Source organism: Glycine max, chromosome 4 (assembly GCF_000004515.6).
Source record: "Glycine max cultivar Williams 82 chromosome 4, Glycine_max_v4.0, whole genome shotgun sequence".
NCBI classification, from domain to species: Eukaryota; Viridiplantae; Streptophyta; class Magnoliopsida; order Fabales; family Fabaceae; genus Glycine; species Glycine max.
This window is the reverse complement of record NC_016091.4, coordinates 21,897,476-21,908,956: the sequence shown is the minus strand read 5'-3', so window position 1 is coordinate 21,908,956 and position 11,481 is coordinate 21,897,476. Positions and strand designations below refer to the sequence as shown.

The 11,481-nt window shown below is 34.5% G+C and overlaps 1 pseudogene; it reads left to right on the top strand.

Annotated features, from left to right (window-relative positions):
• Positions 1 to 6,931: 6,931 nt before the first annotated feature.
• On the top strand, positions 6,932 to 10,574 carry LOC121174723 (adenine phosphoribosyltransferase 4-like; annotated as a pseudogene).
• Positions 10,575 to 11,481: the final 907 nt, after the last annotated feature.

Sequence of the window (11,481 nt, the reverse complement as noted above, 5' to 3'; positions counted from 1 at the left end):
AGGCTTTTGACTTGATCCCATGTTTTACTAAAGTGAAATAAAATCTAGTGCGAAACAAAACTCCTACATCTATCATGGGTGGAATGGATGAATGCATGAAGAAATGCATATGACACAGATGCAATTTACGAATACGGGAGCCCGAGAAATTGTTTCCTTCTTGGATACAACGTTTGGGCAGCATGGCACCCAACGTATGTTTTTTAAGAAGGCGACACGGACCCTCCGTCGGTTTGCTAAAGTGAGGGGATCAAAGACGAAACCCACGCATGATGCATATGCGAAAGGCACAACACGGGGATGTACATAGTACGACAATATTCACAAACAAATATAAGCAAAAGGGTATATGATACTTATGCATGGCAGTGTGAAAAATGGCACGCAGCGTGTTTGCTCCGTGCCCCTATTTAAGGGACCTATAAGGGAGAGAGCTAACTAGGCTTTTAGTAATAACCCCCAAGGTAGTCATATCTCTCTTGATGGTTTCTAGAGGTATCATCCCCTTCGAAGAATATACTGCAGCAGTAGGGACTACTAGCAACAATATGTTTTCAAAGAGAAAAACTCTAGATGAGGGTTCACTGTAATCAAGCAAGTCGGAGACCTAGCATGATCACGGATTCACCTCCACTCCTTATGTTCCCACGAACCCAGGTATAGGGCCCTTTTTCAACTCACCGTGTGTGCAAATAGTGTTAGTGTTTGTGTGCATCAAATGAATAAATATTTACCTCATGCATACAAAAAAATGCACTAAAAGCATCAAAGAGTTATATATACAAGAACATAATAAGGGGAAGCCAACAAAGGAGTAAGTCATGGCAAAATTTGCACAAGATTAAATGGCCTAACTCTCTAAAAACAGTCCCCAGTGGAGTCGCCAACTGTCGCAACCTACCCTTCGGCGGGAGGGCGACGCGTGACTCGCGGGATGCGTGTTCCACGAAAGGAATACGCGCGGAGTCGCCACCAACGTTTATTTGAGGAAAACGTCGGAAAAACCGGAAAAGACGCGATCTACGAACTTTTAAGTGAAAGGTTCGGGAGTTGTATTTACGCACGGGGAAGGTATTAGCACCCCACACGTCCGCCCCAAGGGACGGCAGCCTTTAATCGAATGTGCAAACATGACTTTGATTTTTTATGTTCCCTTTTTATGTCTCTATATCCTTCATACCCTTTTTATATTTTCTCTTTTTGTGGTCGACAAGGGTGTTTCCCTTTGCTCCTACGTATTCCTCAATTTGGGATGAGAAAATCAGACCTACGTAGTTCTTTTTTATCAAGTGATTCTTTTTTACTTTAAGAGGTGATCATTTTAAGGCGTTGGACCTTAAAAATGATCCATTTTACTTAGTGAGAAAATGAAATGACAAACTTCAAAAGCCTATTTTTATGGACGAGCTTGACTAGGCGAATTGATTTTAGCCTTTAGTTTCACTTTAGTTATTAATCAATTCGATTAAGAATGAGAAATCCCACAGAGAAAACGTCCGATTGATTTTCCGCTTTATTTTACTAAAAGATGTCTTTTTGATTATTATATTATTTTTTACCTCTTTTTGATTTCCAACGTGGTTACGGCACGACCGAACGGTCGGAATTTATTTTAACCAAAGTTAATGGATAATACAATTCAAACGTTCGGTGGAAATTTATTTTATTTTTAAGTTAAGCGAGAAATGACTTAAGTAAAATGGCTTAAGCACGTCAACAGGGGGTATAAAAAGTAAACAAAACGAGAATAAAAATGCACGAAACACAATGTGGACCACTACGGGTACATAGAATGAATCGAAAAGCTTGGTTCGAGGTACTTACCCGTTGAAGATCGAAGAACGATGAAGAACGAATGAAGAACGTCGAAGAACGGTTGAAACCTTTGCGAAATTCTTCACGGAAAACGTTACGAAAACGTTTCGGAAGCGCCTCGGCTTAGATTTTCTTCACGGAAACGATTTTTCCAAGCAAATTCGAAAGAGAGAGAAGTGCCAAAGGGGCTGAACCTTTTGAAACAGCTCCCCCCTCCCCTATTTATAGAAAAAAAGGGAGGTGCTTGCCGCCCAAAGACTTAATGAAGAAGATTTCTAAGCGCACCCGAATTACTAAGTTCACCCCCCTTTTCGTATTTTACGGAAAAGTTACGGAAGCCTTACGGAACTGTTTTCGAATTTGATTTTCATCTTTTTTCTTTTCCCTTTTACCAATGTTAAGTGGAATATGCTTACCCAAGGTTTTCGGAAATTTTACGGAAGTATTACGGAAGCCGCGGAAGCCCCGAAAACCATTTTTTCAAAAACGTGGAGGAGCTTGCCGCCCAGTTGCTTCCTCCTTAAGCAACCCAACTTCCAAAATGTTCTAGAAGGGCCTAGATTTGAATTGCTATTTACACCCCTATCTTGATAAGTTCACCCCCTTACCTTTTTTGGTGATTCTTTTTTCGTAAAGTTACGGAAACTTACGAATCTCGTAACGATACTTGTTTTCTTTCCGTAATGTTACGGAACCTTGCGGATTACATAATCATCCCCCTTTTGACTTACGGAATGTTACGGAACCTCACTTAATTATGCAACGATGCTTCCATTTGATTTCCGGTGTGTCACGGAAACTTACGGATTGTGCATCAATATATATTTTTTGGTTTTTCGGCATGTCCTGGAATTTCACAAATTGCCCAATGATGGATGCCAAGCACCTCACAAGGACCAAAGAAAGGTCGCATGTCATCAAGCAAAGGTCCCCGGACGAAATTAGGGTATGACACTATGTATGTTGAACTCACTAGTATTGTTTACCATAGTTTTAGGAGTTCAATATTCACTTAGGATCAACATTTCAGCCAACAATTCAATCACCAAAACTCAAATTCACAATAGACACAATCATAAGGAAACCTAAAAGTTCAAGAAAAGGTTCACAATCAAAGACTCTCTAAGAATTTTGCATGAACATGCTAAAGACTAATTAACATGAAAGATTTGACTCATATCAAATAATAGGCTAAGAGAATTTCATACACTCATGAACAAATGAGTTAGACAAAGAAATAAGAAAATAAAATTCAGCACAACATAAGAAATCTTATGTGACAAGTTTCATGAGTAGACATGACTTCTATGACAAAACTACAATAGGTGAACAAGTCACTCTAGATTTTTGAGGTTTTCTTCTACTTTAATATTTTTGTAAGAATTTTATGGTTTAGGTTTCAGCCACAAAAAATAACAAGGCAAAACTCAAAGGAACCTAAAATCAACACAATTCATGGTTCAAGAACAAGAACAAGAAATTTGAACCATAGAAAATCAAATCTAGCTTCTATAGCAAGTTTAATCGGTGGAAACTCTAAAGAATCATGTTTAAAATATTTATGACAAGACATGTGAGGAGATACATGGAGAAAAAATGAAGAAACAACAATGGAAGAGAAGGTAAAGCAAAAAATTAATGGAGGTTTAAGGAGCACCTACTTGAAGCTCTTGTGCTCTGATTACCACTTGATGGAAGCTTGCTTGTGGGGCTTCTATGGAGCCTGGATCTTTGAGCTTCAATGGGGTTCTTTAATGGTGATTTTCCACCATGGAGATGTAGCGGAAGACAAAGGAAAAGAGGTGAGAGGAGGCGCCATCCATTAAGGAATAAGCCATGGAAGAAGGAGCTTCACCACCAAGATGAGCCTTGGATAAGAAGCTTGGAGAGGATGCTTCAATGGAGGAAAAGAAAGAGGGAGAGAAAGAGAGAAGGGGGAGCACGAAATTGGAGGAAGAAAAAGGGAGAGAAGTTGAACTTTGAGTTGTGTCTCACAAGACTCTCATTCATCAAAGTTACAACAAGTGTTACATATGTTTCTATTTATAGACTAGGTAGCTTTCTTGAGAAAACTTCCTTGAGAAGCTTCTTTGAGAAAACTTCCTTGAGAAGCTAGAGCTTAGCTACACACACCCCTCTAATAACTAAGCTCACCTCCTTGAGAAGCTTCCTTAAAAAGATTCCTAAAGAAGCTAGAGCTTAGCTACACACACCTCTCTAATAGCTAAGCTCACCTCCTTGAGATGAAAAGCTAGAACTTAGCTACACACCCCCTATAATAGCTATGCTCACCCCATGACAAAATACATGAAAATACAAAAAAAAAAAAGTCCTTACTACAAAGACTACCCAAAATGCTCTCAAATACAAGGCTAAAACCCTATACAAAAAGAATGGCCAAAATACAAGGCCCAAAAGAAGGAAAAACCTATTCTAATATTTACATAGATAAGCGGGCTCATACTTAGCCCATGGGCCCGAAATCTACCCTAAGGCTCATGAGAATCCTAGGGCTTTCCCTTGGATCTCTGGCCCAATTTACTTGGAGTCTTCAATCCAATGCCCTTACGAGGTAGGATTGCATCAGCACCAGTCTCGAGATTAGCCTGGCTGAAGGCACCGACTGTGCTTAGCGCACTGATCTCGTGCTTAGCGCGCGGCTTTGATGCTGATGCTCTTCCAGATTCTCCTTTGCGCTAAGCACGCTGAACCTGCGCTTAGCGGTGGGTATGCGCTTAGCCCATTGTTGAGCTTAGCCCAACTGCTACACTTTGCAATTTAAAACTTAGTCTCTTTTTCACCTGAAAATGTATAGATTTCATCATTAAATCCAATGTAAATGTTCTAGAGATAGAATTAACCATAAAATAAGATTTATTTACAAAAATCACTACAAAATAACCATAAATTGGTGAACTATACAAGCTTTGGAAAATGATTTCTATACAAAAGTTAGTCGTATGAAGCGACTAACAACATTCATATCCATATATTATAAGAACAACTAATCAACCTTTGGGTGATCCATAAATGTCTTATAATAATGAACTTCAATTAACCCATAAACCAATAATTTATAATTTAGCATCCATTCTATAGGTAATTGAAATAAAATTGTCACTAATTTGGAATTAAACAAAACATAAAGATTTGACCACTTTGGTGATTACAAATCTATCATATATTTAATCCAAATTACTTTATCCAATTTTGAATTGAAATTGACGTAAGGGAGAGATATTGAATTTCAATTCAAGACATTCAAAAATTGGATTCAAGGCATTCCAAACTCGAAAACAATTATAATATGCACAACGGAAAATAAAATGGTTTGAATAATTTTCCAATTGGAATCAGATTCATACAATGTATGGAAGAAACATCACTCATGGAGAATCATAAATTCAATAACCTATGGCTCTGATACCGTATGTTAGTTATATATTTCATATGTTTATATTCAATAAATCTATTACATATTGTAAGGATCTTAGAATCTATGATTCCCTCATACAGTTTGAAAATAAGTAGAATTTACCTTGATCCATGAAAGACATAAGTTCTTTAATATTCTTTGTCCCAATCTATCTCTTTCCTCTCTTTTATTTTCCTCTCACCTTCTTGATGGTAATTAGAGGAAAAACCCTTGTGCCAGAGTTAGAACCTTTTGTCTTTTATTAACCAACTTCCATCAAGTTAGTTATCAGAAGTTTATTAACTTCCCATAAGTTTAACAAAGTTCTATCAAGTTAGTTATCAGAAGTTTATTAACTTCTCATAAGTTTATTAACTTCTCATATTTTTCAATAGGTCCCTTTATTTTATTAAATCAAGTTTAGGCCCTTAATTCACATGAGTCACATTATTCTAAAAGAAATGTGTCATTCTCGTGCAGATTTTTTTCTGCATAATATTCGCAGGAAATTCCTGCAAATTTTACTTCAACTATATTAACTATAGGATTTTATTTTTCTGCAGATACAATTTTTGTAGGTATTTTTTAATTTCCTGTGAATCTTTTTATAGATTGTAATTTACAAAATTTTATTTTCTTGCGAGAAATTTTTTTGCAAATTTTAAATTGACAGGAAATTTTCCTATGAAATTTAAATACGTTAAAATGTATTATTCACAAAGTTATTACTTGCGGATTAAAATCTGCAATAAACACGTTTCATGAAATTTTTTAATTAACCTAAAGTCATAGGAAAAAATTGCATTTAATAGTGGAAATTCTAGTAGTGCCGGTTGAATAATGTGGAATGATCACAAAAAGAGAAACATATAATTTTATCAAATTTAATTAATAGATCTACTATCTAATTACAAGGAGTATTATATTCTATTTATAAATAGCATATTGGCTGAACACATAATATTTGAAACAATTAATTTCTACGGATTTTCTTCTCTCATTTTATTTAAATTATTGATTATCGAATCTTTTTTATTTTTTTGCTGTTGATTATCGATTCTTATATATGTTTAATTTCCTTTTTTCAATAGAAGCTATATAAAAAAGTTACTTCAACAGAAACATAAAAAGTTGATCATGGATATAATAAGTTGATAAATATAATAGGTATGGACTATACGAACGAATTTAGTTTTTTTTTTATTATTATATATATTTGTGTGTTGTGTTAAAATTAACATGATCAATGCAAGTGTGCATATAAACGTACCAGTTACTTTTAGGGTAAATAATTAATTTAATTCTAAAAAGTGAGATAATGTGACTTTAGTTTCTAAAATAATAAAATTCAAAAAAAAATTGGAAATATAATTTATTATTCATTTTATTCTAAAATATAAAAAGTTGTATAACTTCAGTGATAATATTAATATATATTTAAGAATTAAAATGATAATAAATAGTTAAGGATAAAGACTAAAGTAATAGCATAGGAACTTATTTTAATTTTCTTACTTTTAGGATTAATATGACAACATTTTAAGCTTTGAATCAAGGACTAATTTTTTTCCCCTTATTTTAGAAATTGTTATGATTGTCCCTAAATATTTCTCAACAATATATACAACAGATTAACAGATCGAAATTCAAATTAATTAGACTGCATAAGTTTGATCATTTTGTTAGGTCCACTACTAAAGAATGCAATTGGCTAGGCATCAACGGGTGTTGCTAGGTGCACTCAGCATTATTGCTGGTACACCTAACATTTTAAGTGAATGGACGAAAATGTTTTTCACTTAAAATATAAAACCTGTACACCCAACACTGTTCATGTGTTCCGTACGTTCCTCTTCCATGCATCGTTTGGTTGTTTTTGCAACGACGTTCGAGCTTCTTCTCCTCCCGGTGTCGTTTGCTTTCCTTGTCAGTTCGTTTGGCGCAAATCAAGTTGATCTGTATGACGCATACAGATCAACATGATCTGTATGAGATCCGTATGACCTTTTTTAATTCAAATAAAAAATTAAAAATTGGTATTTGTGTTTTGAAAAATGTTTTTAAATAGGTAGTTTTTTTGTTAGTTTATAAAAATAGGTATTGTTTGTGTTTTAAAAAATAATATGTATGATTGCATGGTGTTATGAAATGGTTATAAATTTTAATAGTAAATATATGAATTTTGTAGTTGTTTATTTTATTTCAATAAAAAATAGTCATATATTATATAATTATGTAGTTGTTATTTTATTTATGAATTTTGTGTTTTAATTATGTAGTCATATATGCTATTATGAAATAGTTATAAATGGTGTTATTTTATTTCAATGAAAAATAGTCATATATTATTTAATTATGTAGTTGTTACTTTATTTATGAATTTTGTGTTTTAATTATGTAGTCATATATGCTATTATGAAATAGTTATAAATGGTGTTATTTTATTTCAATGAAAAATAGTCATATATTATTTAATTATGTAGTTGTTACTTTATTTATGAATTTTGTGTTTTAATTATGTAGTCATATATGCTGTTATGAAAATGTTATAAATGGTGTTATTTTATTTCAGTGAAAAGTAGTCATATATTATTCAATGAAAAATAGTCATATATTCTTTAATTATGTAGTTGTTATTTTATTTATGAATTTTGCGTTTAATTATGTAGTCATATATGCTGTTATGAAATAGTTTTAAATGGTGTTATTTTATTTCAATGAAAAATAGTCATATATTATTTGTATTTATAAATTTTGTAGTTGTTTGTGTTTATTTTAATAGTAAATATTGAATTTGAGTAAAAAATGCATGTGTGTCAAAATTTGCAGATTATGGTTAGAAATAGAGGGTTAGGTTGTGCCTTAGGCAAGGCTATAGGTAGAGCCCTGGGGAGAGAGGATCATCATTATTCTGATGATGTTCCCTAGCGGCAAAGGCTTACAACATCCGCACATAGGCAACGGGAAGCTGCCCCAGTTGATGAGGATGCTCCTGACGTGACTGAAGACGTACATACACATACTGAAGAAGCTGTTGATGATGCTAAGAGATTTCCAGGTGGGCCATGTGACCCATCAATGCTGACTGACTATGGTGACCATGTTGCAGTCATCGTATGGAATGGAGAGGTATTTAAATTTTTTAATTAAATTTATTTGTTAAGTATTTGTTATTATTTAAATTTTTCATAATTTTAATTATTATTTTTATAAGTTGTCGAATCATTTTTTTTTGCCGGAACGTCCTGAATTGAAGTTATCCTCCAATGGAAGCAAGGTTCAAAAATTTGGGAGGCCTGCTCCTGAAATTCAAGGGCTAGTCGCTGTCACAGGATTAAGTCCTTTGATCGCATATTCAGTGGACATTGGTGATCGGGGACTTATATCCGCTTTTATGGAGAGGTGGCATAAGGAAACTAGCACTTTCCATCTTCCTGTTGGAGAGCTGATCATCACCCTGGATGATATGGCCTCTCTGCTTCATCTTCCTATTATAGGCGCATTTCGTAGCTTCGAGACTCCGCATGTCAACAAAGTGGTCTTGATGTTGGTGGAGTTACTTGAAGTCTCCGGAGAGGAAGCTAGAGCTGAGACAACACAATGTCATCACTACTAAAAAAAAGCCATTTTATGACGCGCGTTCGACATCGTTCCCGCCATAGACATCGTAGTAGGAGTAGTGGTGGCAATTTTGTAAATAAGTTACCATTTTTAGTCCCATGTGCAAGGCACGTGACACATTCAACGACGTTGGCCGTGGGTGCCCGTCTTTGTAGGCAGTGCGCAGGTAAGTTAAGACGGTGCACTTGAAAACACCGTTGTAGAAATTTTGAATTTTGAAGACGTTGTTCTTAAGCCACCGTCGTTAACATTGAGGTATATAATGTTGTTCACGCTAATTCATGAACACTCGCGCTCGAGCTCCTGCTTCCCTGTTTCTATGAAACCACGTGTCTACCGTAACCTCGCCGTGACCTGTGGCATTTGCCCGCACCCCCGTGACCTCGTCCGGCATCTCGTCTTGTGGCGGCACCGCGCAAGCCAGTGAGTACCCCTTTTCAGAGTTGTCGTAACACGGCTGTGTTTTGAAGGTAAGGTTGTGGATGTTTGAAATTTCTTGTGGATGTTGAAGAAGTAATTATTGTGCACTTGAAATGTTGTTGTAACTAGGTTGTTGTGCAAATGTTGCCTTGCCCTAAAAAAGTAATGTTTGAATGCATGTCTTTAGGAACCCATTAAGATAATGTATTCGTGTTTATGCTCCCTAGCTCTGATAGAAATTGGCAGTTTCTGAGAGTCACTTGCTATAGCACATAATATTTGTCCACAATCTAGTGTTCTTTAAAATGTTAAAATGAATTCCTTCTCTGTTTTGTAGGAATTGAAGCTCGGGGTTTCATTTTTGGTTCTCCCATTGCACTGGCAATAGGAGCAAAGTTTCTACCATTGAGGAAATCGAAAAAATTGCCTGGTTTGTTGTGATTCTTAATTTATATAAACATGAAATCATAAATTATGTCACGTATTATTATTGACACAAGTGCTTGTTCTCTCAGTCCCTGTTAACAAAAGGTTGCTTTGGTGGCAGGCAAAGTTATTTCTCAAGAGCATATTCTGGAATATGGAAGAGACTGTCTTGAGATGCATGTTGGTTTGGAGCTGTTGAACCTGGTGAGCGTGCTTTAGTTGTTGATGATTTGATTGCAACTGGTGGAACACTCTGTGCAGCTATGGACTTACTAGGTAAGTACTTGTACAAATTCTAATATAAACTGAGAATGATTATGTTTAGATCAACAAGGGATATGCAATGTACTCCTTTTAAGGGTTGAGCAAATGCTCCCCTTGAGCTAGACAGCTAGCTCATACTTTATAGGTTGAGTTAGGCTCAATCCAGTTCTAATAGGTTATATAACAATATGCCTTTTTATTACATCTTCCATTGCTTTAAATACACACACACACACACACACACACACACATATATATATATATATATATATATATATATATATATATATATATATATATATATATATATATATATATAGGACAATCCCGAAAATTATGATATTGAAGAGCTAACTGGAAATGAATCGGTAGTGAAATGGTCAATGTCAGTCACTCTATTATCTCTCTTTGTATATTAATAATCCCTCTACCTACCTGTCTATATATTACTAACTTGCAATTAGTGAATTAAATTATTTATTTTGCTTTCATTTTCTTGCAGGATTTGATGCTTGGTGTAGCTGATCTTCATACACTAGAGGCAGTGGCTACTACTGAATCTGCAATTTCCACTTTTCTGCAATCTGCTGAATTTGCTGCTGCTGAATCTTGACTGCTGCTGAATGCTGAGATTGTTCAGGTAAACTGCATTTTTCATTCTAACCAACCATAAACCGCATCCATTTATTAAGAAAGATCAAGAAGAAACAAGTAATACTAGAAAACAGAAAACATGAGATGCAGATTTTGTCACTTTGGTAGCATCCATTGAAAACATGAGGAGAAACAAGTAATTCAATGAAAACCACATCCATTCATCTCTTTGCTAGACACTACATTCATAACGTTGTCACCACTAGTAGCATCCTCTTCTAATATTTCCTCAATTTCTTCTTCATCAAAGTCTTCCTTATATAGTTTCTACAGCCTCCCTCTTCTTTTTTGCTTAGGAACCTTTTCTTCTTCTTCACTTATGGCATCCTCCTCATTGCTAATAGTTAACTTTTTACCTTTTCCTCTACTTCTACACATAATCTCAAAATTCTATAAAACATTTTTTTTATTTGTAGAAATTGAAGATAATCTTAGTAGATTTATAATAATTCACGTATCTTGTTCAACGTCCAATTGAGCTAAACTTGCTAGACAATCTGAGAAAATATGATCATACAAACTAGTATATCTGCCAAAGAAAAAAGAAATCAAAACAGAGTCATTTTTGTTTTCAAATTTAATTCTGAAAACTTTTCATATGAAGTATTATCATTTAAGACTATAACTCTTCTAACCAAAAATATCAAGACACAATTAAATTGTACTTTAGTAATTAGTACTTCTGATTTCAGGCTTCGATTTTCATTCTTTAGTCATAGAAAATAAAATTGAAGCTTAGATCAGTAATCAAAATAAGTTGAAGACAAATTCAGAGGTTGAGTAATGAGTATTGAGATTGATATCCCTGAAAAAAAAAACTAAATTAGGAAACATAGGAATTTGATTATTCTGCATAATAAATCAAC